Raw genomic sequence first — 27004 nt, forward strand, 5'->3', positions numbered from 1 at the left:
CAATCTGTAGTTGGCCGATTTGTCTTACTGACTATTCCCTTTGCCTTACAGAAGCTTTCCAGTTTTATGAGATCCCTTTTATCAATTCTTGATATTAGAGCTTGAGCTATTGGACTTCTGTTTAGGAAATTTACCCCTGTGCCAATAAATTCAAGGATCTTTCCCACATTCTTATGTATTATTTTCAATGTATCTGTTTTTATGCTGTGGTCTTGATAAACTTGGACTTGAGCTTTATGCAAGGTGGCAAATATTGGTCTATTTTTATTCTTCTACATACAGACAGCCAGTTAGACCAGCACTATTTATTGAAGATGCTTTCCTTTTTCCATTGTAATTTTTGGCATCTTTGTCAAAAATCAAGTGTCCATAAGTGTGTGGTTTTATTTCTGGGTCTTCAATTCTATTCCATTGATCAACATGCCTGTCTCTGTAACAATACCATGGAGTTTTTTTTTATCACTATTGCTCTGAAGTAAAGCTTGATGTCAGGGATGGTGATTGCTCAAGCTGTCTCACCCAAGAGGAATAGAAGGCAGGAAATAGTCAAACTCAGGGCAGAAATCAACCAAAGAGAAACAAAGAAAACAATGCAAAGAATCAGAAAACCAAAAGCTGGTACTTTGAAAGAATCAACAAGATTGATAAATCCCTAGCCAAACTATCTAAACAGGCCCATACTGCACAAGGAAATAGAAGAAGTTATTAAAATCCTCCCACCCCAGAGGCAGTATCCAAATTACCAAAATCAGAAATGAAAAGGGAGACATAACAGAAATGGAGGCAATTCAAAAAAAAATCTTCAGATCCTATTATAAAAGCCTATACTCACCAAAACTAGAAAATCTAGATGAAATGGGTGGTGTTCTAGACAGATGACACATACCAAAGTTAAATCAAGGGCAGGTAAACTATCTAAACAGGCCCATACTGCACAAGGAAATACAAGTCATTAAAATCCTCCCACCCCAAAAAAGCCCAGGGTTAGATGGATTCAGTACAAAATTCTATTAGACCTTCAAAGAAGACCTGATACCAATTTTCTCAAACTATTTCATAAATCAGAAAGAGAAGGAACACTACCTAACTCATTTTATGAAGCCACAATTACTCTGACACGTAAACCACACAAGGACCTAACTAAAAAAGAGAACTTTATAACAATCTTGCTTATGATTATCAATGCAAAAATACTCAATAAAATTCTTGCAACTGAATCCAAGAACATATCAAAACCATCATTCAACATGATCATGTAGGCTTCATCCCAGGGATGCAAGGTTGTTTCAATATACGAAAATCCATCAATGTAATCCACTATGTAAACAAACTCAAAGAAAAAAAATCACATTATCATCTCCTTATATGCAGAAAAAGCATTTGACAAAATACAATACCCCTTCATGTTAAAAGTATGGGAGATATCAGGAATTCAAGGCCCATACCTAAACAGAGTAAAAGCAATTTACTGTAAACCAACAGCCAATATCAAATTAAATAGAGACATACTTGAAGCAAACCCACTGAAATTGGGGATAAGATATAGATGTCCACTCTCCCCATACCTATTCAATATAGTATTTGACGTGTTAGCTAGAATAATAACACAACAAAAAGAGATCAAGAGAATACAAATTGACAAAGAAGAAATAAGGTTATCACTAATGGCATATGATATGATAGTATACATAAGCGACCCCAACATTTATATCAGAGAACTCCCCCAGCTGATAACTCACTTCAGCAAAGTGGCTGTGTATAAAATTAACTCAAATAAATCAGTAGCCTTCCTTTATACAAATGATAAACAGACTGAGAAAGAAATTAGGGGAACAACTCCTTTCACAATAGCTACAAATAATATAAATTATCTTGCAGAAACTCTAACCAAACAAATGAAAGACCTGTATGACAGTAACTTCAAGTCTCTCAAGAAAGAAATTGAAGGTTCTATGCCCTAGTATAGGGGAATACCAGGGCCAGGAATGGGAGTGGGTGGGTTGGGGAGCAGGGGGAGGGGGAAAGGGATAGGGGATTTTCGCAGGGGGAACTAGGAAAGGAGATAACATTTAAAATGTAAATAAAGAAAATATCTAATAAAAAAGAATAAATACAAAAAAGGAGAAAGAAATTGAAGAATATCTCAGAAAATTGAGAGATCTCTGATGTTCATGGATTGGCAGAATTAACATAGTAAAAATGGCTATCCTACCAAAGGCAATCTATAGATTCAATGTAATCCCCATCAAAATCCTAACACATTCCTTCAAATGTATGGAAAGAGCAGTTCTCAAAATCATTTGGAAAGGTGAAAAATCCAGAATGGCAAAAACGATTCTTAACAATAAATCATTCAAATGTAACCATTAGGATTTACTTTTGAGAATGGACACATGCCATTGATATTTGTCACTTAGTATAAATTTTCTGATAGTTCCATACATTTTCTTGCCAATTTTCTCATTTCAGTTTTCTTTGTAGCTAAATACAATTCCACTTGGAAGTGCATTACTTTTTCATAAGCCATGTTTCATTTGATAGATCCCAATTCTGGCTGGTCATTGCACCTCCTTTCCCTCACTCTCTTCTCTATTTTTGTCTCTTCTGTTCTTTTACAGAAACTACTTTGGGTCAGAATCTTTGACTGTTGGATGGCAATCCCGTCTGTCCACTTGATGCTGTCTTTTTACTGGAGATGGACTATTTGAGTTTCCTCTACCCATTGTACAGTATTTCATCTAAGGTCTCTCCCTTTGATTTTTGAGATTCTCTCACCTCCAAGGTCTTCAGAATACCCTAGAGGCTCCTTTCTGGCTACAGGAGATGGCCTCTTAAGAAATCATATCCCCAAAGAAGTGAGTCACAGCTAAAGTCACCTCCACTGATTCTTGGGGGCCTTCCTTATACTAGGTCTCTGTCTCATCCTGAACATGCCCCACACCTCCTCACCATAGTCAGTTGCAGATTTCCATTCATTTTCATGGACATCTGGCCATCTCTTCTGTCTTTCCGAACACCTGATTATGAATTGCCCTCCCCAACCCCTCTCCATCCCAGCACCCTTCCTCCATCTTCCTCTTATGACTATTTTATTCCTCCTTCTAAGTGAGATTCAAACTTCTTCCCTTGGTCATTCCTTCTTGTTTAGTTTCTTTGGTTTTATGGAATGTAACATCTTACCTGTATTTTTTGGCTAATATCCACTTTTAAGTGAGTACATGTCATCCATGTTGTTTTTGGACTAAGTTACCTCACTCAGGATGATATTCTCAAGTTACATCCATTTACCTGCAAAATTCGTGATGTCTTGGTATTAATAGCTGAATAGAATTCCATTGTGTAGATGTACCACATTCTCCTTATCTACTCTTCAGTGAGAGACATCTTTCCAGTTTCTGCCTATTATGAATAAGGCTTCTATGAACATAGTGTAGCAAGTGTTTTGTGGGATATTGGAGCATCATTTGGGTATATGCTCATTAGTGGTATAGCTGGGTCTTTAGGTAGAACTTCTTCCGTTTTTCTGCGAACACACACACACACACACACACACACACAATTTATTTTTCCAAGTGGTTGAATAAGTTTCACTGCCACCAGCAATGAAAGAGTTGTTCCCCTTGCTCCACATCCTCAGCAGCATATTCTAACTTTTTTTTATCTTAGCAATTCTGATGGGTGTAAGATGGAGCCTGAAAAGGACTTGCTTTTGACAAAAATGTCAAACCCAAACAATGGAAAAAGAAAGTATCTTCAAAAAATGGTGCTGACTTAATTGAATGTCAGCATGTAGAAGAATGTAAATAGATACATATCTGCCACCATGCACAAAATTCAAATCCAAGGGGATCAAAGACCTTAATATAAAGCTGGATACACTAAGTCTAATGGAAAAGAACGTGGGGAATAATCTTGAACTCATGGGTATAGGAGACAACTTTCTGAACAGAACACCAATGGCTCAGGTTGTAAGACAAACTATTAATAAGTGGGAACCTTTGAAGCTGAAAGGCTTCTGTAAGGCAAATATATTGTAAATAAGACAAAACAACAGATAACAGAATGGGAAAAGACCTTCACCAACCCTACATATGACAGTGGGCTACTATCCAAAATATATAAAGTACCCGAGAAGTCAGCCACCAACAAACCAAATAATCAATTTTAAAAATGTGATACAGAGCTAAACAGAATTCTCAACAGAGGTACAACAGTGCACCCACGAGGAAGACCCAGCTCTGCTGTGCTCATGCCATTGAGATTACGTCACTTGCAAGCCCCATATGCAGGGACAGCTCTACTGTGCTGTGAGATGCAGGGCCTGCTGTCTCAGCTGCTAGGAAGGTGAGGATCACAATCAGCTCTGCTGCTCTCATGACTCCCTTGAAGCCAACTCATCTGCCCCCAGCTAGTATCAAGGGACAGTCTCCTGCCACCTTCTGATCCACCTTCCCTTTATCTGCCCAGTTATCAGCTCTCCTTTATTTTACAAATTTAGGTGGGGAGCTGGTTTACAAGAAATCACCTGAGTCAGACTCATTCCTTGTTCACAAATCACAGGAGAATGGAATTAACATCAAATATAATTAGCTCTGGGGCTATTCATAACATTTCCTCCTTTCTGTCCAATTAAAAGACTATTTTATCTCAGATATAATTGAACATAACTATTATTATTTTGTAATTTATAAAGTACTAGAGACCTAACACCCAGTCCATCATCTTTGTTAATTAAACAGAACCTCTGTCATGTATCTTTACTTAAAAGACTTATAATTCTACATCTGCATATATCTTGGCTTTATATTGAATGCCATCTTAAAACCATCCTCTCAGAACTGTTCCTCTCAAAGAAAAAAACCTGGGTTGGCTAGGAGACTACGCAGTTTTTCAACCCCATCAGAAATCCAAGAATGACTGATATTAACTGAAAATATAAAGAAAGCCTAACACAGCTTCCAAAACTTAGCCAATTTACAGAGATCACGGATCACTTGGACAGTCCCTTACTTCAACATGTTGGAGCACTGGTATTCAGCTTATTGCCCCGGGGTCATCTGACAGACTTAGAGAAACAGAAATATTTTTTAATATTTTTTATTAGATATTTTCCCCATTTTCATTTCCAATGCTATCTCAAAAGTCCCCCATACCCTCCCCCCGAGAAACAGAAATATTAAGGAGTAGCTTACTAAGGGGACCCACTTAGCCAACTCAGGTAGCTTACTAGAAAGCTCACTTGAGGAGTGGATCTGGATTAAGGGGCCGGAGGCGGGTCCTGGGCACTAACGGTTTCGACCCCGCACCCCGCCCTCCGCGCCGCACCCGAGTGGCCCCCAGTCGAGCGGGCCCCCACTTCTCGGCCCGACCCAGACCCTTCTGCGCCTCCCTTGGCCTTTGTCCGGCTCCAGGAGGCCGGCCCCGCGCCCCCTGGCAGCCGCCGGTGCCCGAGCACGCATCAGCCTCCTGGCTACATACGCGAGCTCGGGGAATCTGTGGCCTCCGTGACCCCTCTCCCCAGCCCGCCTTGTTGTGGAGCCCGGCGGGGCGGCGACTGCCAGGGCCGGGTTTGCGGCGCTCAGGAGAGGCCCCGGCTCCGCCCCGGGCCTGCACAGGGGGAGAGCGGAGCGGTCAGCAGCCGGGTCGGGTCGGGGCCCCTCCCGAGAGGAGAGTGAAGCGGCAGCGGCGGCAGAAAAGATGGAAGAACTGCATAGCCTGGACCCACGAAGGCAGGAATTACTAGAGGCCAGGTTCACTGGAGTTGGTGTAAGTAAGGGACCACTCAACAGTGTGTCTTCCAACCAGAGTTTGTGCAGCGTGGGGTCCTTGAGTGATAAAGAAGTAGAGACTCCTGAGAAAAAGCAGAATGACCTGCGAAATCGGAAAAGGAAAGCTGAGCCATATGACACTAGCAAGGGAAAGGCACTTCTAGGGGGACATAAACTTAGTGATTCCTTTGAGTTTGCTGGGGGAAGCGGGCCAGGAACCAGCCCTGGCAGAAGTGTTCCACCAGATGCATGATCCTCACGGCAACATTCCTTATCCAATCCCTTACCGCTTCGAGTAGAACCGCCTCTGTATGGTTTAGATGGCAGTGCAGCAAAGGAGGCCTCAGAAGAGCAGTCTGCTCTGCCCACCCTCATGTCAGTGATGTTAGCAAAACTGCGACTTGACACAGAGCAGTTGGCACCACAGGGAGCTGGCCTCTGCTTCACTTTCATCTCTGCTCAACAAAACAGTCCTTCTTCTATGGGTTCCAGTGTTTGAAAGTGACCTGTGATTGTGGAAGCTGCAATGAGGATACTGTCTTTTTGTTGTTGTTTTGTTGTTCTTTGTTTGTTTGTTTGGTTTTTTTTTGTTTGTTTGTTTCTTTGGGTTTTTTTTGTTTTTTTGAGACAGGGTTTCTCTGTATAGCCCTGGCTGTCCTGGAATTCACTTTGTAGACCAGGCTGGCCTTGGACTCATAAATTCCCCTGCCTCTGCCTCCCAAGTGCTGGGATTGAAGGCGTGGGCCACCATTCCCAGCGGTGATAATGTCTTTTCTCCATCACATGTTTATTAGTGCGTGAAGTGTTCAGAGGATTGGCACACCATCACAGAGCATAGATTACTATTGCATCCATACACCTTTGACATCTCTGGCCTATGGAGACCCTTTGAGAATGGATCTGGCCTATATGCATCTATGTTTCCCTGCCTTCAGAGGTCTGATTCTTGGGATTTTTGTGACTCACCCAGCACCTTCCATCTGGAAAGCCAGTAAGCACTCTCTCATCTACATTCTGCCCATTTCTCTCATCTTCTCTTTCCTTGGCTTCATAATATTCACAGGCCATTCAAACTCAGTTATTTTTATCGTGAGGCAAACCATGTTCATAGGTTCATAGACTGGGATTTTTTTCCCTAAACTTTTGGCCAAGTAGATCTTGGTTCTGGATTTCAGAGTGGTTTTGTTTTTTGTTTTTGTTTTTTGTTTTTTGTTGTTGTAGTTTTGTTTTGTTTTTTGAGACAGGGTTTCTCTTTATAGCCCTGGCTATCTTGGACCTTACTTTGTAGACCAGGCTGGCCTCAAACTCAGAAATCCGCCTGCCTCTGCCTCCCAAGTGCTGGGATTAAAGGCGTGTGCCACCATGCCCGGCTGAGTCTTTCTTTAAAGTTGGATTCTGAAACTAAAGAGCCTAGAGGAGGATCAAGCATACTGTGTAAACGACACCAAGCTGTAAGGTACATGTCCTATATCCCCCAAGTATGGTTTGTACTGATGGAGAAACAATGATCTAGGATGATTGTCTGGGACAATTTAATAGTCTGGGACTTCCAGGTGTGGTCTGCCACTACAATCTACCACAGGTCACCAAACTGCTTACTACATCCATTCTTTTACTTCTGGTTTAAAAAAAAAGTGTACTTCTCTTGCACTGAAGAGAAAACGCTGTGGTTTTACATCCCTGGTTAACTTAGAGCTTATTCTTGACCATAATTTCCTTTTGCCCTCTACAGAAAAAATATATTTTATGGTTGTTTCTGGTTCGTAGGATGTTAATGTTGTGTTAGTGTAAATGGAAAGACAGTCAAAAGATGTTTTCTAGAATATAAATTATGTTGTGGAGATATACAAAGTGTGATTACATTGCTTGACTCTATAGACATAAAACTTGCAAGTGCTGCTGGCATAATCCCAGCAATCAGAACATTGTGGCAGGTGTATTCCTCTTCATTTGAGGTCAGACTACTCTACATCAAAGTGACATTCCAACCTGTGGTCCCCAATTTCCTCTTCTGGCCTGCTTGGATTCTCCACATGTATGGAGGTGAATTTCCTAACCTTTTCAGTGGGTGTGTCTGTATTTTCAAATTTTTATTGGCAGAGAACTAGCAGGATCTTGATATTGTCATTTCTATGGCCCTTCACCAGCTTTACATTTGTAAATACTCCTCCCACCCCTGCTGAGATACTTGAATGGCAAGCAGCTCTCTAAGCCTTGAGGCAATCCAGAGAAGTTCTGGTGATGTTTTACACCTGATTGCTTCTAAGAAAAAAACCTGACATCCAATTCCTGGGACAAGAATTGGAGGGTGGAATTTCTGGATATTAAAAGAGATGTAGAGAGGAGAATGCAGATGTAGGAGATTTAGTGGGAGACAGAGAAGATAACAGATAGATGAGAACGACGCAGGAGAGAGGTTAAGAGGTATCTATGTATGAGGTCATAGGCTTGAATTGTCTTAATTCTAAATGATAGCTGGGAGACTGCTCCAATGAAAGTTTTATGCTTTACACTATATAGAAACCTTTTTAACTATTTATAACACTGGTGTGTCCACAAACACTCCCAGTATACTCATGTCCACACACACTTGTGTATATAGATATATAACATTTAACCAGAGTGCTTTTGGTATTTAAGTCAAATTAGACATTGATTGGTTATTCCCAGTAAATTCATGACATCATTGCCCTAAGCCTATTTTGCTGGAAGGAAAAATTATAGATCAACGTCTATTTTGGTTGGTTCTGTGTATATATTTCACCTTGTGTACGTTTCAAAGCACCTTCCATAAGGAGGACACTGGAACATAAGAGTCAATGTTCTTGGCACCAGTTTGACCTTTTCATATACAGTGTTTTGTGTCAGCCCTGTCTTTAGCAATGACGACTTAATGTCAGTTTGTGAAAAGCAACCCCTTTTGTTGTCAGTGGCCAGCATTCTTTGGATATTTTTATGAAACCACTTTGGCTAGCAACTTTCTTGATGTAACACAGTGGAAAAGACAAGATCAACTGGAACTCCATCTCTTTCAGAATTCAGAGATTTCATTTGAAACACCTTCATACACTTATAAGCTGGTACTTTAAAAAAAATTTTTTTTTGTTTTGTTTTGTGAACATCTTACTAAGACTACATCCAGCAGGACTCCATGGAGTCTTGCTCCATGGTGCTTTCCTATGCATTGGCAGAACTGTACGTGTGACAATGTATTATATAAAACATCTTAACTTGTAATAGATGGGGAATTTTCCTGGACCTCACAACCAGAATTAAGGAAACTTGAAGAAATTTAAGATTTAAAGCTGTGATCCTACTGTTTATTCAACTTGAGGGTTTAGTACACTTTTCAAAGAACAACGTAAAAACTAACATTATTCTCCTTTGACTTCTCTTGATATCAACTTTTAAAACCTAACTTGATGCATAGATACAATGGTAATTTATGTACTTTTTCAAGTCCTGCTCAGAAACTGCATGAGTGTCACTTGATGAAAGCATGAAATACAGAGGCTTAAAACATAGTTCAAAAATGCATATACAGTTATGGGTATTGGTTGATAAAAGTCATGTTTATAAATGTCTGTTGTCTTGACCACTTGACCACTTGGAGCCAGTTACCTAATCCTTTATAAAATATTACTATTCACTATCCCATTCTTTCCCCATGTGATGGATCCCTTGATGTTCTAGAAGCACTCCAAAGCTCTCTCTCAAGGCCAGTCAGAGAGATACAAATAGACAACAGATTACACAGACACCAACATGGAGACAAAAGGCAGACAGAAAGGGAGAGCTATACAAGCAGCCTTCAGGAAGTTACAGATTTAAACTAACTGAACAGATACACAGAGGATGGAAGCACAGGGAACATGAAGTAGAGAATTCAACTTTGTACTCACACTCAGTTAAATGCCTCTGAGGAAAAGGCTTTCATTTCTTTCCTTAACTCAACACAGATGCATTATTAATCACTAGTATGTTTAATCTATTCACATATGAGGAATCAATTAGCTTGTGACTTTTTTTTAGCATAAGTACAATATGGGAAAAACTAAAATTCACCCCAATGGGAAACAAGTAGCCCTGTCATCTGAAAGGTGTCCATGGGCACAGAACCCTGTTCTTTAAAGTCAGACCCCCAGGTTTGGGTTTGTGCTTCTGAGCTCTCACCTCCATGCTGAGCTAGAATCCATTTTAACCTCTCATAATCATCACAACAGGTTTTGAACCTAAGAGGTCACATGAGAATTCTGGAACTCATTATAATCATGAAAACAGTTGACTTCCTAGCAATAGTCTAATGAGACTTGGGTAAATCTCGGTTCTCCTTTCCCCCACTTATACTGACATGCATGGGTGTCAGAGTGTTACAGGGAACAATCTAACCATGTATGAACAAACAGTGCAGTATGTATTGTAATTTTGTTCCTGTTTTCTTTCTTTCTTTCTTTCTTTCTTTCTTTCTTTCTTTCTTTCTTTCTTTCTTTCTTTCTTTCTTTCTTTCTTTCTTTCTTTCTCTCTCTCTCTCTCTCTCTCTCTCTCTCTCTCTCTCTCTTCTCTCTCTCTCTCCCTCTCTCTCTTTCTCTCTCTTTCTTCCTTCTTACTTCCTTTCCTTACTTTTTTTTTTTTTTTGACAAAGATCAGGACAGTTTTTCGAAGGAGTTTCTCTTTATTGCCTCATCCTTCAAGCAGTAAATAATATTGTGCCTTGACCTAACATCATTTTAATTCACCATTTTCTTTGATTGAGGCATCCACCTCCTCTACTTTTTCTTTAAGTCTGATAATCTGTCTCCCACAGGTTCTCTATGTATCAATTTTATTTGCCTCAGTGCATTTTCTCTTCAGGATTTTTCTTTTTTTAGCATTTCTAACCACCTATTGAACTCAATTTTAATATTTTATATTGTCCTTATTTCCTTCAGGCATCTGGTATTATTTTCTTACCCAAGATTCATTTTGTTCCTGTCTGAGTGGATTCACATGGTTTACAAACTTTAATGCCCTTGATCATGACTGTGGGTTTTCAATTCTTTGTCTTGGGTATCACATAAATTGTGCTCCTTATTGGATACCTCTATGGTTTGTGGTTTGAGCCAAGGACATTTTATCTACGTTTTTGTTTGTTTTGGGTATCTGTTCTGAGCATCAGAGTTCAAAGGGACTGCTTAATTTTTTGCATTTATAGCCCAGAAGGCTACACGCACAATATGAGAAGTTAGACAGGATCCATTGTATCTGAAGGGTTCAGAACCCAGGTGCAGTGTCCTACTACATCCAGCTCTGGTCTAGTCTGGCAGCAACTTTGTGAAGAAGCTGTGCAGAGTAGGTCCTGGGGAGTTGTGTGGAAGGCAACAGAGTTGGAGGAGTGGTTCCTGATGGGGAGTGTGGGATTCCTGCACGATTAGATGAGTTTAAGAAAAAGAAAAATTAAAAGCAAAGGAACAAGCAAGCAAGCAAGGAAGCAAGCAAGCAAAAATCCAAAAAAACAAAAATTGCTGTGAAGAAGTGGGAAGCTAATTAATTAAAAGGTACATAAGTAGGTGGGCTTAGAAGAATTCCAGGAAGCTGTTGAATTTTGGGCGGGTCCAGAAGGCGGGGTTAGGCAGAATGAGGGAAAATTCCGCGGTTTAACCTTTCTTCTTGCATCTCTGCTGCCTCATGGTCAGGAAGTCCTGGCGGGAGACTAGTGCCTAGTATTTGCGGTGCCTGAAAACTTTCTTAAGGAGCAGTTGTTTTGCTGGCCTCCTAGGACATATTGGAGCTGGTCCTGTCATCTTCCAGGTCAGAGGAGCTGTTGGACTGGGAAACGGGCAGGAGCTTGGCAGGCCTGTGGAGCAGGGGTGCATTTTCTGCCGCCATTCTCACAATTCAGTGTTTGCGGACCGGAAAACTTCCTTAAGCTGCAGTTGCTCCTCCTAGGACACTGAGCAGCTGGTCCTGTCACCTTTCAGGTCAGAGGAGCTGTTGGACTGGGGAACGGGCAGGAGCTGAGCAGGGGCGTGGAGCAGGGGTTCATTTTCTGCCGCAACTCTCATAATTCTGTTGTGGATATCTTACCATTGTCAAGAAGTTTGAGATCCTGTGAATTGGGTTCATGATTGGTTTAATCAATTTTATGGTTGCCAGAATATTTTTCTAAAATATCCTCGGAGATCCTTGGCTGCATCTGGAGTTGGTATACCGGGAGGTTTGCCTTTGCAAAAGCCTTTATAAAACTCCTGTAATTCAAATTCGTTCATGCTTTCTTAACTCCCCTGTTCCTCCATTTGCCATTTAATTTCCCTTTCTCCAGGGAACTGAGTAGGCATCCCGAGAGAGCTTTGTAAGTATTTGTCATATAGGGACCAGTGCAGATTTGATTGAATTCGAAAATATTCGTTATAAAGTATCTTTGAAAGACCCAAAACGTGAGGACTCTCCCACGTTCTGACTCAGGAGAGGAGACATTCCAAATCACTTGCAAGAAAGGGTCTTGATGCAAATTGTAAGAGGACTTTTATTTCAAGAGAACTCTCAGGTCCACATTCATATACCATGCAGGGCTAGAGGACTGTGGTGTGCAGAGTAGCTGGGTAAGGGGGTATTTAAAGGAAGAAACCATAAGTCAAGGGGATGGGGAGGGCGTTGTTGGAAAATACCAAAAGTACCAGTTAAGTGGAAAGTCAAGACAGTTGTCTATGAGTCTCAGTAACAATAGCACATTTGCACAGTGAGTTCCTGGAGTGGTCAGGGTGGGTCAAGGTGACTTTCTTTGCCAGAATATTTTTCTAAAATATCCTCGGAGATCCTTGGCTGCATCTGGAGTTTGTATACCTGGAGGTTTGCCTTTGCAAAAGCCTTTATAAAGCTCCTGTAATTCAATTTCTGTTTTATGGTTAGCATACCTTGGGGGCATTGAGTCACAAAGATCTTATTATTAAGCCTGTCCCTAAAGGCCTACTTTTTGTTTTTATGTTTCACTTTTTAATTGTCATGTCGCTGTACATATTAATATTAACCTAGCAAAGTTATAATCTCTGTTAGTTTAACACTGAGGTATATGCAGTCTTTGATGTAAATACAGCATTGAGAAATGTGTCTTCATAGGCTCAGTTATTAATGTTACACGTTAGGTTTGAATAAAACATGAAGACAGGATTGCAGCAAGGTACAGCTGAGGAGAAGATACATAGTAGGTTCTGTCAACCCAGAGTGTCGCCAGAGAAAAACTAATTGTACCATGTGGGCAAGTTTTATAAAATAATACATCCTGACCAAGAGATGGATTTGGTCACATGCTACAGGCAGTTTAATAGGCCACTGTAGTTTCCCGTGAGGCTTTATTATTTTCCTAAGACATGCAACTTGCAGCAATGCACAAAGATACCTGGTTCTTGTGCTGGTGGTGCAGTTAATTTTTGGCTTTTCAGTCTGAGGGAGAAAGCATTCAGAGATATCTGGCTGGTTCCAAACTGCACCAGGCCATCAGGTGGGGGGAGGGGAATTGAGGATGAGATGGAGGACAGAGGGGCAGGCCAAGAGATAAACAGGAGCCAAGAAAACACCTACCCAACTATGACTTTATTGATATGTTAACAGACACCCCAGTTAGCCATTCCTCCTGAATTTCTTTGATTCCTTCCAAGGTTCTGCCCAGCATGCTGTGAGAGAATGATTTCAGGCAAAGATATTTTAATAAGTGGAAAACTTACTATGGATTAAGACAAAATTAAACAGCACCTTTGGAATGATTATGGTTGCTCACTTACAGAAGAAAAATGACTCCTTACTTCATGAAAAGCCCATGCACATTCATGGTTTGTTGAGTTCTGCACTGTGGACTTCTTGCAGGTGTGGGAATGCTTAGACCCTGAACTTAGGGCTTTTTTTCACAGACCTCGTGTTGGTGAAGTCTAACTGTCTGGATTGTGTGGATCAGAATAATTTTCTTCCAGTCTTCCCCTGCTTTTCTTCCTTGTTACTTGGAAAAAGGACTCTGTATGTGTGTTAACTGTGTGACTGACTTACACATCTCTAGGGTAAACTGAAATACTCAGAGAAAAAGAGACATTTTCATAATTTCTTCTCTTTCCCTCATGTTTATCCTTTTATCATGTATTGACATCTCTCATTTGTGTTCCATGAAAAGTTCCAGGTTCAGTCTGAATAATATTTTCCCATTTACAGGTATTCATATGCTCAGCCAAATGTGCATAACTGTAAATCAACACTAAGGGCACCTGATGGTTAAGGTCAAGGAGATTCTCGCGAAGGATCCAGGTATGTTAGAGGTATTGAACAAGGGGTGGAGTGGGGCTCACCTGTGAGTAGAAAGAGGACATGAATTTGATTTTGCCAGATTCTATTTCCTTAATGATTCTGGAAAAGAATAATAGATATGATGATGTGGATTTCCCGTGGTAGGCAGTGCTGTCACTCCACTCGACACTTGATGTTAATATTAAATTAATTTTGATTCTGGGAAATCACTGTTGCCCATTGTAATTAAAGTTTCTTTTACCCAGATTGAAAGCATCATCAGGCTATGGTTGTGACAAGGGCAATTTATACATAAAGCAAATGTCAGCAGTAGATTCCCTCCTAGGGCCTGTGACCTTCCTTATGAATTTTCAGGCAGATTTTCACTGTAACCTATGTATTTTTTTTTCTTGTGGAGCTTGAACCAGAAAACCTTCTGTTACCCACAGATAGTCTTGCCACTGTCATAAAAATTTCCATGCCTTGTCTGGCAGATTCAGATTGTAGCAAGCAGCTTGCAAACCTGAGTATGATATGGATTAGCTCTGCTTCCTGCCCCAATTTTCCTAGCAGTTTTTGTCACTATGGAAGTTCCCACCATGGTATGTAAGATGTCTGCTGAGAGTGAATGGTCTGATATGAGGTGGTTTTCTCCAGAAGGTCTACTTGCTTTCTGAATCACCTATTCTGTCCACTCTAAATGTTTTCCTGTCCTTGACCTGTGTTCTTATTGATGTTCTGTGTTGCATTAGTCCCCATTAGAGTGGAATAATTATTGTTGACCTTCTCTGTACTGTTTGCTTTAGTTTTGAGTCTGTCTTATTTCTGAGGTATGTTTCTTCTCTTATATTCTTGAGAGCTTTTATACTGAGCAGTGTCTACTTTTTACCACAGGGCTGTATAAGTAAGTTTCATTCTCCTATTGTCACTGTAATTTGGGAGGATTCCTGCCTGCATCTATTAACCTAGGCCTAGTCATGTAAGCTTCTACTCTACATACAGTATTATCTAGGCCTGGTGTGTTTTCAGCCTCTGAAATTTGCTGCTGAATAAGCCCCCACCTTTTCTTATTCCTTCTCAATGCTTACCTGGCTGATTCAATTCTGTTTTTCCAGCTCACACTCCTCTCCCAGCTGAGTTCTTCTCTCAGACACTGAATTGTTCTACTAGGCCTTAAATTAACTGTCGAAATCTTTTGTAATCCTCTGGCTCTTTCTCATTCTCCTGCTCATTCTGTCTTTGCCCATGCCTAGCATGTTCTATCTTCAATCTGACTCTGTAAAACTCTCCCAGTAAAACTGTGTCCTTCTCCCTCTCTGTGGATCTACTCTCTCAACTGTACTGTACTGCAGCCCATGCACTCTACTGTATTCCTTTATTATTCTCTTCTTTGTGTAATGTCTTTCTCTGTCTCAAGTAGCTTCTCTTTCCTCTCTCATTACAGCAAAGTTGGGCATATCCTATTCTGTCAGATCTTTCTCTAATATTCCATATTTTCTGTCATTCAATTAGACATTGCTTTCAAACACAGGTGTGTTCTTCTACATATAAACTGTACCTTTGTTATTTTGGATTAAAGTGAATACTAAGGTCTTGCCTGTACTAAAACCAGAGCGATTAATGTTGTGTCTTGGGCTGAACTGCACCCTAAGTCACAACAGGTTCAAGTATCGCTACACAGTGTGATGTCAGTTTACTTCTGTACAATTTTTTCCTTCTGAAATGAAAACCAAGATCCACATATACTATTCTTCAATATGTTGATACCTATTTCATTTTTTCTGACTTCTACTTGGGATTTTATTATAATGTTCTTTGAAGATCGGTCGATGATATTCTGTTCCTTGTGAGATTGTATTCCTTAGGATTTTTAATCTGGAAGATTTTGCTGGCAGTTTAGGTGGTAAAGTATGTTTACTTTGTTCTCAATTCCTTGTGTGGGATAGAGCTTTATTGTGTTGTATATGAGAAATACTTACTACTTCTCCTGTGTTTATTCATTCTTAGCAAGAAATTTCTTATTTCTTATGACCTTATGAAAAATGTATGCGTTATTTTGTGCATACTTTCATCAATTCATTTTCTAAGTAGTTTTTTTGTTTGTTTGTTTGTTTTCTTTTTGTGGTTTTTGTGTGGTTTTACGAGACAGGGTTTCTTTGTGCAGTCCTGACTATCCTGGAACTCACTTCATAGACCAGGCTGGCCTCAAACTCAGAAATCCACTTGCCTCTGCCTCCCAAGTGCTGGAATTAAAGGCATGCTCCACCACTGCCCAGCTCTAACCAGGTTTTTGACTAAAAAACATGTCCTAATGAATTACTACATTCAAATTTACTTTATGTACTGTGAATACTAGTAGCCACTTACTTTGGATTGCTAGTTATTTTCTCTCAGGGTTTGAAAAATATTATTTCATTCACTCTTGCTTTTAACCTATGTATAACTATTTATTACTACTGTATGCTACTTTTATGTCACCACACTAATGGTAAGGGACAGGACAAGACAAAAGGAAAAGAGATGTACATTGTTATAGCACTTAGATGTGACAAAAGCCAGATACATCTAGGAGTAGAGGAAGCCAATCTGTAATAGCCTTCCCTAGGGAATGCTAAGCTTGTATGCTATGTTATTCTTCTACTTAAGAATCCCAGTGTCTGAACACACTACCCATTACTATTATAGTTTGTCCACTTTCAAAATATTGGGATGAAACAAGTGATAGTAAAAATTGACCACAAGGCTGATAAGGACAGAATTAAATCTCTTCAGAGTCAGGTATATACTTGAAGAAATGCCAGTGTCAAGTTTTAAAGTCAAAGTCCTACTGTTCTTATTGACTTCTTGGTGGATGTAATACCATGGGTTATTCTTTCCATCTTAGAATGAGCTCTTGTTCAGTCTCCATAAGATGAAAAATGTACTTTTCATGTTATACACACAGACAAAAACAATTCCATGATATATATTCATTCCATGTATTTACTGTTATTGAAACTAAAGCCTAACTTACATCAATTGTGCAGGAATTTAAGATTGTTGCTGAAATGTTGACAACAATACTCACCCTTTATGTCACAGGCAAGATTCATAAAGTGACATGCTTTGTAAAAATGTCCTGATTATTCCCTGAATATTTATGCATTCCTTTGCCCAGTTTTTCTAGCCCATTTGATGTTGTCTTCAAATGCCTGGGTCATAGAGATTTACATATCATAAATTTATGACAGCATTATATTTTTCCCTATATCTACATTTCCGTTCTACAGAAAGTCCTCTTACCACTCAATTTCCCATCACATGAGTTAGGGATTATCCTCATTTCTTTCATGCATATTACAGCTGTTAGAATATTTACAGAGAAACATTCTGGTAGAGTATTTGTACTATCCATTTTCTTTGCTAATTGAGGTATTTCAAAGCTCCTAAAGTTTTCTTTAATTTGTGCTATTTAAATCTCCTGGTGCTAGCATTTTCAGGTGAATGGCCTTTGTAGAAAATTAGTGTGGAGGCTTTGCACATCCTTGTCTCTCTCTGCTTAGTAGAATAGGAGGATGACAGATGTCTTTGGTTTTTGTAGTGATAAGTTTAGGATGATGGCTACTATGTTTATAAGACTCAGTCATGTTCTTTCTTTCTTTCTTTTTTTTAAGATTTGTTTCTTTTATGTATGTAAGTACACTGTCACTGTCTTCAGACACACCAGAAGAGGACATCGGATCCCATTAAAGATGGTTTCCTGGGAATTGAACTCAGGACCTCTGAGTGATGTTCTTTCTCTTCCACATTCTTCAGAGCTTTCATAGTGATCCACTGTGATATTTTTCTCTCAGGCCTTTCTTAGATATACTGACATGGTTGAGAGTCTTCTCTCACTGATTGTATGTACTTTGTGCCTTGAGTTATTTGGTTTGTGCTTCTTGAAACAGTCTTGCATCTATGGCATGAAATCAAGTTGAGTTCATTTTCTATATCCATTAGAGAGAATTTTTTTATTATTTTATTCATGCATATTTTTATGGTCATTTGCTTTTGCATCCCGGTACAGACAGCTTTGTGTGATGACTGCACCACATTCCCTACTTTCTGTATTCTGCAATGTTCTCTGTGCAAGATGATTGAGGGATTTTCTAAAGAAATTTGTGAATTTGGTGCTACATCTATTTAGTCTCAGACAGTGTTAAAAGATACCCTGCAGGCCTTGATTTCCATACTTGCTTATTGTTGGGCCTAGTGTTAAGACATAGAAAGTTTTCTTGTTCACTTGTTCCTAGGATATCATTTTTTCCCCTGTTAGTTCTCATTAATTGTGTATGACTTTTTATGGTACTCCATCATCTGCTACTTCCCAGTTTCAATATAAACTAATGAGGCAGGGGCATCAAAAGAGACCACCTGTATACCTGCTAAAAGCTAAGAGAAATATTTGACATGAGAGAACTATAAGGTCAATGTAATACAAAAACATGCTGAATATTTGCTTATACCATGGTCATGACAACTTTGTGTAGTAATAGTATCTTGATGTTCAGAAAGAGTTCTTATGTTTTTATTCATGAACAAATATGTTTGTGTGTGTGTATGTATATATGTATATGTGGATATATATATATGCATTAGTATTTATTTCAGGAGACCCTGTCATACATTCTTACTTTATTTTTTTTCCTTTTCCTTGGTTTTTTTGAGATAGACATTCTTACTTTCATTTGGAACTACAACATAGTTACCATGTAGAATCTTTGTCTATATTCCAAGACAATAGGGCACATATAGTACATAGATACACTGTATCTGCCTGCGAGAATGAAATGGAATCTTATCATAGGGTTAGGTGTGGTATTCTAGTAATGAAACACTATTCAACTCGAGGCATCATTCATGGTAGGCACTAGCCATTTGTCTTTGACTCTAGACCCAGGAAGATATGTTCTCAATAACAACCCTGATAATAGTGTTTTACAGCCTGGATGCATATGCTCACTGTTTATGCCAGGTGCCCATTGAAGTCAGAAAGAGTCCTCGGATTATATTCATATTTCTTACTACACTAAATATGTCACTCCATGCTCTCATGTCTGTAGAAGTGTTGACAAGATTCCTTGTATCATTTTGCTTTTTATTGCATTTCATGTGGTTTATCATTGTCCATTACATTGTTGTAGTAATTTCATTTTTTTATTTGCAAACCCTGTTGTGAAACTGCAAGAAGAGTTCCAATATTTGAAACTGGGAAAAAAAAAAGAAAAAAAAGAAAAAAAAAAAAAAAGAGTTTTCTCTGGTAAAACTCCAGGTCAGTGTGCTGTCCACATTTCTTTGAAAATTCCTTTTTCACTCAAAGCATTCCATATTTCTGTTATCTATATGTGGTCATGTTATGTAAAGGGATTATTTTCTATGGTATTCATTTTCTTCTGGGATGAGGAGAATTTAAGTTAGGTCTTTTCACATATATAATACCATTATATTCCCTGAATTTTTAACTGTGAGGACAAACAATTTCCATGGACTGAAGACCTGCAAATCTCAAAGATAATCTAATGTAAATAATGCTCAAATTTAATCGATTGCTAATTTCTACTGTGGATGGAGTTGTGTCCTTTTATATTAGTAAGGAAGGAAGTTCTCATGTGTCACTTAATTTGCATTGCAGTCCCTGTGCTCAGTCTGATGGTTATATGAAAGCACCACAAAAGCATTTGTATTGGTCAGACTCTGGCATAGCCTCAGGGGATAGCTATACCAGGCTCCTGTCAGCAAGTGCTTCTTGGCATCTGCAATAGTGTCTGGGGTTGGTGTCTGAAGATGGGATGGATCCCTAGGTGGGGCAGTCTCTGGATGGCCATTTCTTCAGTTGCTGATCCATTCTTTGTCCCTGCATTTCCTTTAGAAAGGAACCATTCTAGGTTAAAAATCTTGAGATGGGTGGGTGGCCCCTTTCTTCAACTGTGGTCCTTGCCTATGCACTGGATATGGCTCTACAGGTTCAGTCCCCAATTTGTTGAATATTTCAGCTAATGTCATCAGAGTTGGGTCCTGGGGAACTCTTGCTTTCTTGGCATCTGGGACTTTCTAGTGGCTACAGCCAGTTCCTGGCTACAGCCAGTTCCACACCCTGAAGTGCTACACACCTCCATTCAATTTTCTGACTCTCAGTACTTCTCCCCTGTCTCCTCCCACTCCTAATTCGCCTCTCCCCACCCATCTCCCCCCCACCCCCCTCTCAGGTCCCTCCCTTTACTTCCCTTCATAATTTTTCTCCTAAGTAAGACTGAAGCTTCCACAGTCCTTCTTGTTAGGCTTCATGTGGTCTGTGAGTTGTATCTTGGCTATTCCAAGCTTTGGGGCTAATATCCACTTATCAGTGACTGCATATAATATGTATCCTTCTTAGGATGATATTTTTTAGATCCGTTCACTTGCTTGCAAATTTTATGAAGGTGTGTGCCACCAAGCCCGGCCTAGAGCTCATTTTTGACCATAATTTCCTTTTGTTCTCTACAGAAAAAAAAAATTTTATGGATGTATCTGGTTCTTAGCATGTTAATGTTGTGTTAGTGTAAATGGAAAGACATTCAAAAGATGTTTTCTAGAATATAAATTATGCTGTTGAGATATACAAAGTGTGATTACATTGCTTGATTTTATTGACATAAAACATGCAAGTGCTGCTGGCATAATTCCAGCAATCAAAACACTGTGGCAGGTGTAACCCTAACTCATGTCCACACACACTTGTGTATATAGATATATAACATTTAACCAGAGTGCTTTTGGTATTTAAGTCAAATTAGACATTGATTGGTTGTTCCCAGTAAATTCATGACATCATTGCCTTAAGCATATTTTCTGGGAAGGAAAAATTATAGATCAATGTCTTTTTGGTTGGTTCTGTGTATATATTTTACTTTATGTACCTTTCAAAGCACCTTCCATAAGGAGGACACTGGAATATAAGAGTCAATGTTCTTGCAGGCACCAGTTTGACCTTTTTATATACAGTGTTTTGTGTCAGCCCTGTCTTTAGCAATGAAGACTTATTGTCAGTTTGTGAAAAGCAACCCCTTTTGTTGTCAGTGGCCTGCATTCTTTGGGTATTTTTATGAAACCACTTTGGCTAGCAACTTTCTTGATGTAACACAGTGGAAAAGACAAGATCAACTGGAACTCCATCTCTTTCAGTATTCAAAGACTTCATTTGAATCATCTTCATACACTTATAAAGTGGTACTTTTCAATTTTTTTTTTTTTGCAGACATCTTACTAAGAATGTATCCAACAGAACTCCATGGAGTCTTGCTCCATGGTCCTTTCCTATGCATTGGCAGAACTATGAGTGTGACAATATATTATATAAAAGATCTTACCTTCTAATAGATGGAGAATTTTCGCAGACCTCACAGCCAGTTACCTAATCCTTTATAAAACTGTTAAAGATTACTGTTCATTATCCCATTCTTTCCCCATGTGATGGTTCCCTTAATGTTCTAGAAACACTCCAAAGCTCTTATGGCCAGCCAGAAAGATACAAACAGACAACAGATTACACAGATAGACACAAACAAGGAGGCAAAAGGCAGACAGAAAGGGAGACATACACAAGGCAGCCTTCAGGAAGTTACAGATTTAAGCTAACTGAACAGACACACAGAGGATGGAAGGCACAGGGAACATGAAGTAGAGAATTAAACTTTGGACTCACACTTAATTAAATGCTCTGAGGAAAAGGCTTTCATTTCTTTCCTTAACTCAACTCAGATGCATTATTAACCACCAGTATGTTTATTTAATCTATTCACATACTAAGATTCAATTAACTTGTGACATATTTTTTTGCATAAGTACAATATGGGAAAAACTAAAAGTCACCACAATGGGAAAGTAGTAGCTCTGCCATCTGAAAGGTGTCCAATGGGCACAGAACCCTGTTCTTTAAAGATAACCCCAGGTCTGGGCTTGTGCTTCTGAGCTCTCACCTCCACGCTGAACTAGAATCCATTTTAACCCCTCAGGATCATCACAACAGGTTTTGAACCCTGGAGGTTACATGAGAAACCTGGAACTCATTACAATCATGAAAAGAGTTGACTTCCTAGCAATAGTCTAATGAGACTTGGGTAAATCTCGAGTCTTCTTTCCCCAGCTTATACTGATATGCCTGGGTGTCATAGAGTGTTTCAGTGAACAATCAGGAAACCATTTATCAACAAACAGTGCAATGTGTATTGTAATTTTGTTCTAGTTTTTTCTTTCTCTCCTTCTTACTTTCTTTCTTTTCTTCTTCTTCTTTTTTTTTTTTTTTTTTTTTTTACTTTTTTGACAAAAATCTGGACAGTTTTCCAAAGGAGTTTCTATTAATTGCCTCACCCTTCAAGCAGTAAATAATATTGTGCCTTGACTTAATATCATTTTAATTCACCATTTTCTTTGACTGAGGCACCCACCTCCTCTACCTTTTCTTTAAGTCTGATAATCTGTCTCCCACAGGTTCTCTATGTTTTTTTTTTTTTACCTCACTGCATTTTCTTTTCAGTTTTTTTTTTTTTTTTGGCATTCCTGAGCACCTATTGAACTCAATCTTAATATTTTATATTGTCCTCATTTCCTTCAGGCACCTGGTATTATTTTCTTGTTCATGGTTCATTTTTGTTCCTGTCTGAGCGGATTCACATGGTTTACAAACTTTAATCTCCCTGATCATGACTGTGGGTTTTCTATTCTCTATCTTGGATATCACGTAAATTGTGCTCCTTATAGGATACATATATGGTTTGCAGTTTGAGCCAAGGACATTTTATCATAGTTTCTGTTTGTTTTGGATATCTGTTCTTAGCATCAGAATTCAGAGGGATTGCTTAATTGTGTGCATTTTTAGCCTAGATTGCTAGACTCACAATATGAGAAGTTAGACAGGATTAGTTGTATCTGAAGGGTTCAGAACCCAGGTTCAGTGTCCTAGTACATCCAGCTCTGGTCTAGTCTGGCAGCAACCTTGTGGGGAAGCTGTGCAGAGTAGGTCATGGGAAGTTGTGTGAGAGGCAGCCTGCAACAGATTTGGGGGAAGGGTTCCTGATGGAGAGTGTGAGATTCCTGCATGAATTGATGAGTTTAAGGAAAAGACACCTTAAAAGCAAAGGAAAAAGCATGCAAGTAAGCAAAAATCTAAAACAACAAAAATTAGTGTGAAGAAGTGGGAAGCTAATGAATTAAAAGTTACTGAAGTTGGTGGTCTTAGAAGAATTCCAGGAACCTGTTGAATATTGGGCGGGTCCAGAAGTGGGGGGGCTAGGCAGAAGTGAAGGAAGTTCTGAGGTTTCATCCTTCTCTTTGTATCTTTGTTGCCTTGTGGTCAGGAAGTCCTGGAGGGAGACTAGTGCCTAGTATCAGTGGAACATGAAACCTTCCTTAAGCAGTAGCTGCTGTGCTGGCCTCCTAGGACATTGAGCAGCTGGTCCTGTCACCTTCCAGGTCAGAGGAGCTGTTGTAGTGGTTAATGGGCAGGAGCAGGGCAGGAATGTGGAGCATGTTGCATTTTCTGCCTCCACTATATCAATTCTGTTGTGGATATCTTATCATTATCAGGAAGTTTGAGATCCTATGAATTGGGTTCATCATGATGTTTTAATTAATATTATGGTTGCCAGAATATATATATATATATATATAATTATTATTCATTTAAATAACCCCATAGATCCTTGGCCGTCTCTGGAGTTTGTGTACCGGGATGGTTGTCTTTGCAAAAGCCTTAATAGAGCTCCTCGAATTCAAATTCATTCATGCTTTCTTAACTCTCCTGTTCCTCCATTTGCCATTTCATTTCCCTTTTTCCAGGGAACTGAATAGGCATCCCTAGAGAGCTTTGTAGATATTTGTCATATGGGGGACCAGTGCAGATTTGATTGAATTAGGAAATATTCTTTTTAAAGTACCTTCATGTGGCTGTAAATATAAACATTAACTAGCAAAGTTATAGTCTCCGTTAAACACTGAGGTATATGCAGTCTTTGATGTATATACAGCATTGAGAAATGTGTCTTCATAGGCTTAGTTATTAATGTGACACCTTAGGTTTGAATAAAACGTGAAGACAGGATTGCAGCAAGGTACAGCTGAGAAGATACATAGTAGGTTCTGTCAACCCTGAGTGTCGCCAGAGAAACACTAATTGTACCATGTAGGCAAGTTTTATAAAATAATACATCCTGACCAAGAGATGGATTTGGTCACATGCTGCAGGCATTTTATAGGTCATTGTAGTTCCCTATGAGGCTTTATCATTTTCCTAAGACATAAACCTGCAGCAATGCACGAAGATACCTGGTTCTTGTGCTTGGTGGTGCAGTTAATTTTTGGCTTTTCAGTCTGAGGGAGAAAGCATTCAGAGATATCTGGTTGGTTCCAAACTGCACTAGGCCATCAGGTCGGGGGAGGGGAATTGAGGATGAGATGGAGGATAGAGGGGCAGGCCAAGAGATAAGCAGGAGCCAAGAAAACACCTACCCACCTATGACTTTATTGATATGTTAACAGACACCCCAGTTAGCCATTCCTCCTGAATTTCTTTGAATCCTTCCAAGGTTCAGCCCAGCATGTGTGAGAGGATAATTTCAAGCCAAGATACTTTAATAAGTGGGAAGCTTACTATGGATTAGGACAAAATTGGACAGTACCTTTGGAATAATTATGAATGCTCACTTTCCTAAGAAAAATGACTCCTTGCTTCATGAAAAGCAGTCTGCCCATGCACATTCATGGTTTGTTGAGTTCTGCGCTGTGGACTTCTTACGGGTGTGGTAATGCTTAGACGCTGCACTCAGGAGTTTTTTCAGAGATTTCTTGTTTGAGAAGTTCAAAAGTTTGGATCCTGCATTTCACAATGGTTTTCTTACATTCTTCCTTGTTCTGCAGTGTTTCTGGGAAATGGAATCTGTATGTGTGCTAACTGTGTGACTGACTCTCACATCTCTAGGGTAAACTGAAATCCTCAGGGAAAAAGAGACATTCTCATGATATCTTCTCTTTCTTTCATGTTTATCCTTTCACCTGGTGTTGGCATCTTTCATTTTTGTCACATGAAAAGGTCCAGGTTCTTTGTGAACGATATTTTCCCATTTTCAGGTCTCCATTTCTCAGCCAAATCTGCATAACTATAAATCAAATCTAAGAGCCCTAAGATGGTAAAGGCCAAGGAGACTCTATTGAAGGATCCAGGTGTGTTAGAGGCTTTGAACAAGGAGTGGGGTGGGGCTCACCTGAAATTTTATGTATTCCTATGCTCATTTTTTATTACACACTTGATGCTGTCTGCAAATGCCCAGGGCATCAAGTTTTACATGTTGTAAATTTATGGCAGTATTGTATTTTTCTCTGCATCTCCAATTTCTGTTGTACAGAAAATCCTGTTGTCAGTAAATTTTCCATCACATGAATTAGGGATTATACTCATTTCATGCATATTACAATTGTTAGAATATTCACAGAGAAACATTCTGGTAGAGGATTTGGATTATCTGGTTTCTTTGGTCTTGCAGATATTACAGAGCTCCTAGAGTTTACTCTAAACTCTGCTATCTAAATATACTAGTGCTTGCATTTTCAGGTGAATGGCCTTTGCACATGAAGTGTCCCAGAGTGCTTACACAGCATCTCTTCTTTCCCTGTCCCGTCCCTTGTTATTCATGTTTTCATCCTATCCTTGTGTTTCATGTACGTTCTGAGGAAGGTTTTGGATGGTTATCCATGCTGTCATATATTCATAATTCCATGTTCCATGTTAAATGACAGCATGGGTTTCCATAACTCCACTTTCTCCTTCTTTTACAGTCTTGCCTTTTTCCCACTGCTGGCTTTTTATTCAGCACTCTCTGAATTGGCATTTTCCCTTTACAAACCATGTTTGGCTGAGTTATCCAGAAAGCACCAACAATTTAAATGTATTTCCAGTATTTCTACATATAGCAGTATGTCAGTTATAAATTCATTTTTGGGCCTGTGGTCATTTTGTTTGTTTTTGTGTTGTTGTTTGTTTGTTTGTTTGTTTGTTTTGTTTTTTGAGACAGGGTTTGTCTGTATAACCCTGGCTGCCCTGGAACTCACTTTGTAGACCAGGCTGGCCTTGAACTCAGAAATCTGGCTGCCTCTGCCTCCCAAGTGCTGAGATTAAAGGTGTGCACCACCACACCCGGCTTGGGCCTGTGATCTTTAGAGTGACTTTTGACCAGCTGCTAGTGCATGTCTGTATTTCCTTTGTAGGCTGACCTCAGTTCAAACCAGTAAAGTTTCTGTTACCTACTTGTCACTACTACGCTGGTCAACATACATTGTTAGACAGGTTGGTATTACAGCACAAGGGTCATAATCTAGGGAGAAGCATTAATGACACCTTACACCCATCAGCCTACAGAGCCCCTTTTAGCAGTATGTATGCTAAACCAGCACATCCAAGATCCTTTTAGACACTGAGTGGTCTTCTGACTTCTCAGATTATTCTTTAGGAATGTATAAAACCAAATGATATATTTTTTTATATTTTTCTTGTATTCTATAGCATTCATATTTATTACTGATTGGGAACCTGAGAACTTCCTGTAACAATGCCTCAATGCAGATACATGGTTGTTCAGACAGATGTTCCATCTTTGATAGTATTTTAACAGATTTGTTATAATGAGGGAATTATTCCAAGGGCATTACCTTGCTAGGCCCTGGCATAGTCTCACAAGAGACAGCTATATCTGGGTCCTTTCAGCAAAATCTTGCTAGTGTATGCAAGTGTCAGCGTTTGGAAGCTGATTATTGGGTGGATCCTGGTCACTGTACCCCTTCTTAGAATTGGGAACAAAACACCCATGGAAGGAGTTACAGAAACAAAGATTGGAGCTGTGACGAAAGGATGGACCATCTAGTCATTTATGTTTTATTATATACTTTTTTTGGGCTAATATCCATTTATTAGTGTGTACATACTATGCATGTCCTTTTTTGGGTCT

General features: G+C 39.4%; 1 protein-coding gene and 2 pseudogenes across 2 annotated transcripts in view; all 3 read left to right on the forward strand.

Annotated features, from left to right (window-relative positions):
- Nucleotides 5250-6257, forward strand: Gm13161 (predicted gene 13161; annotated as a pseudogene).
- Zfp982 (zinc finger protein 982) overlaps nt 5341-27004 on the forward strand; it is a 72951-nt gene continuing 51287 nt past the window's right edge. Inside the window, exons 1-2 of one of the 2 annotated variants that reach the window (NM_001371348.1) lie at nt 5341-5766; nt 13941-14033. The gene's annotated coding sequence lies outside the window, so the exon portion shown is untranslated. The remainder of the gene's footprint in view (nt 5767-13940; nt 14034-27004) is intronic. The other variant, NM_001371349.1, reaches the window with a different exon arrangement.
- Vmn2r-ps19 (vomeronasal 2, receptor, pseudogene 19) lies at nt 6557-6811 on the forward strand (annotated as a pseudogene).

Source organism: Mus musculus, chromosome 4 (assembly GCF_000001635.26).
Source record: "Mus musculus strain C57BL/6J chromosome 4, GRCm38.p6 C57BL/6J".
In the NCBI taxonomy this organism is placed as follows: domain Eukaryota; kingdom Metazoa; phylum Chordata; class Mammalia; order Rodentia; family Muridae; genus Mus; species Mus musculus.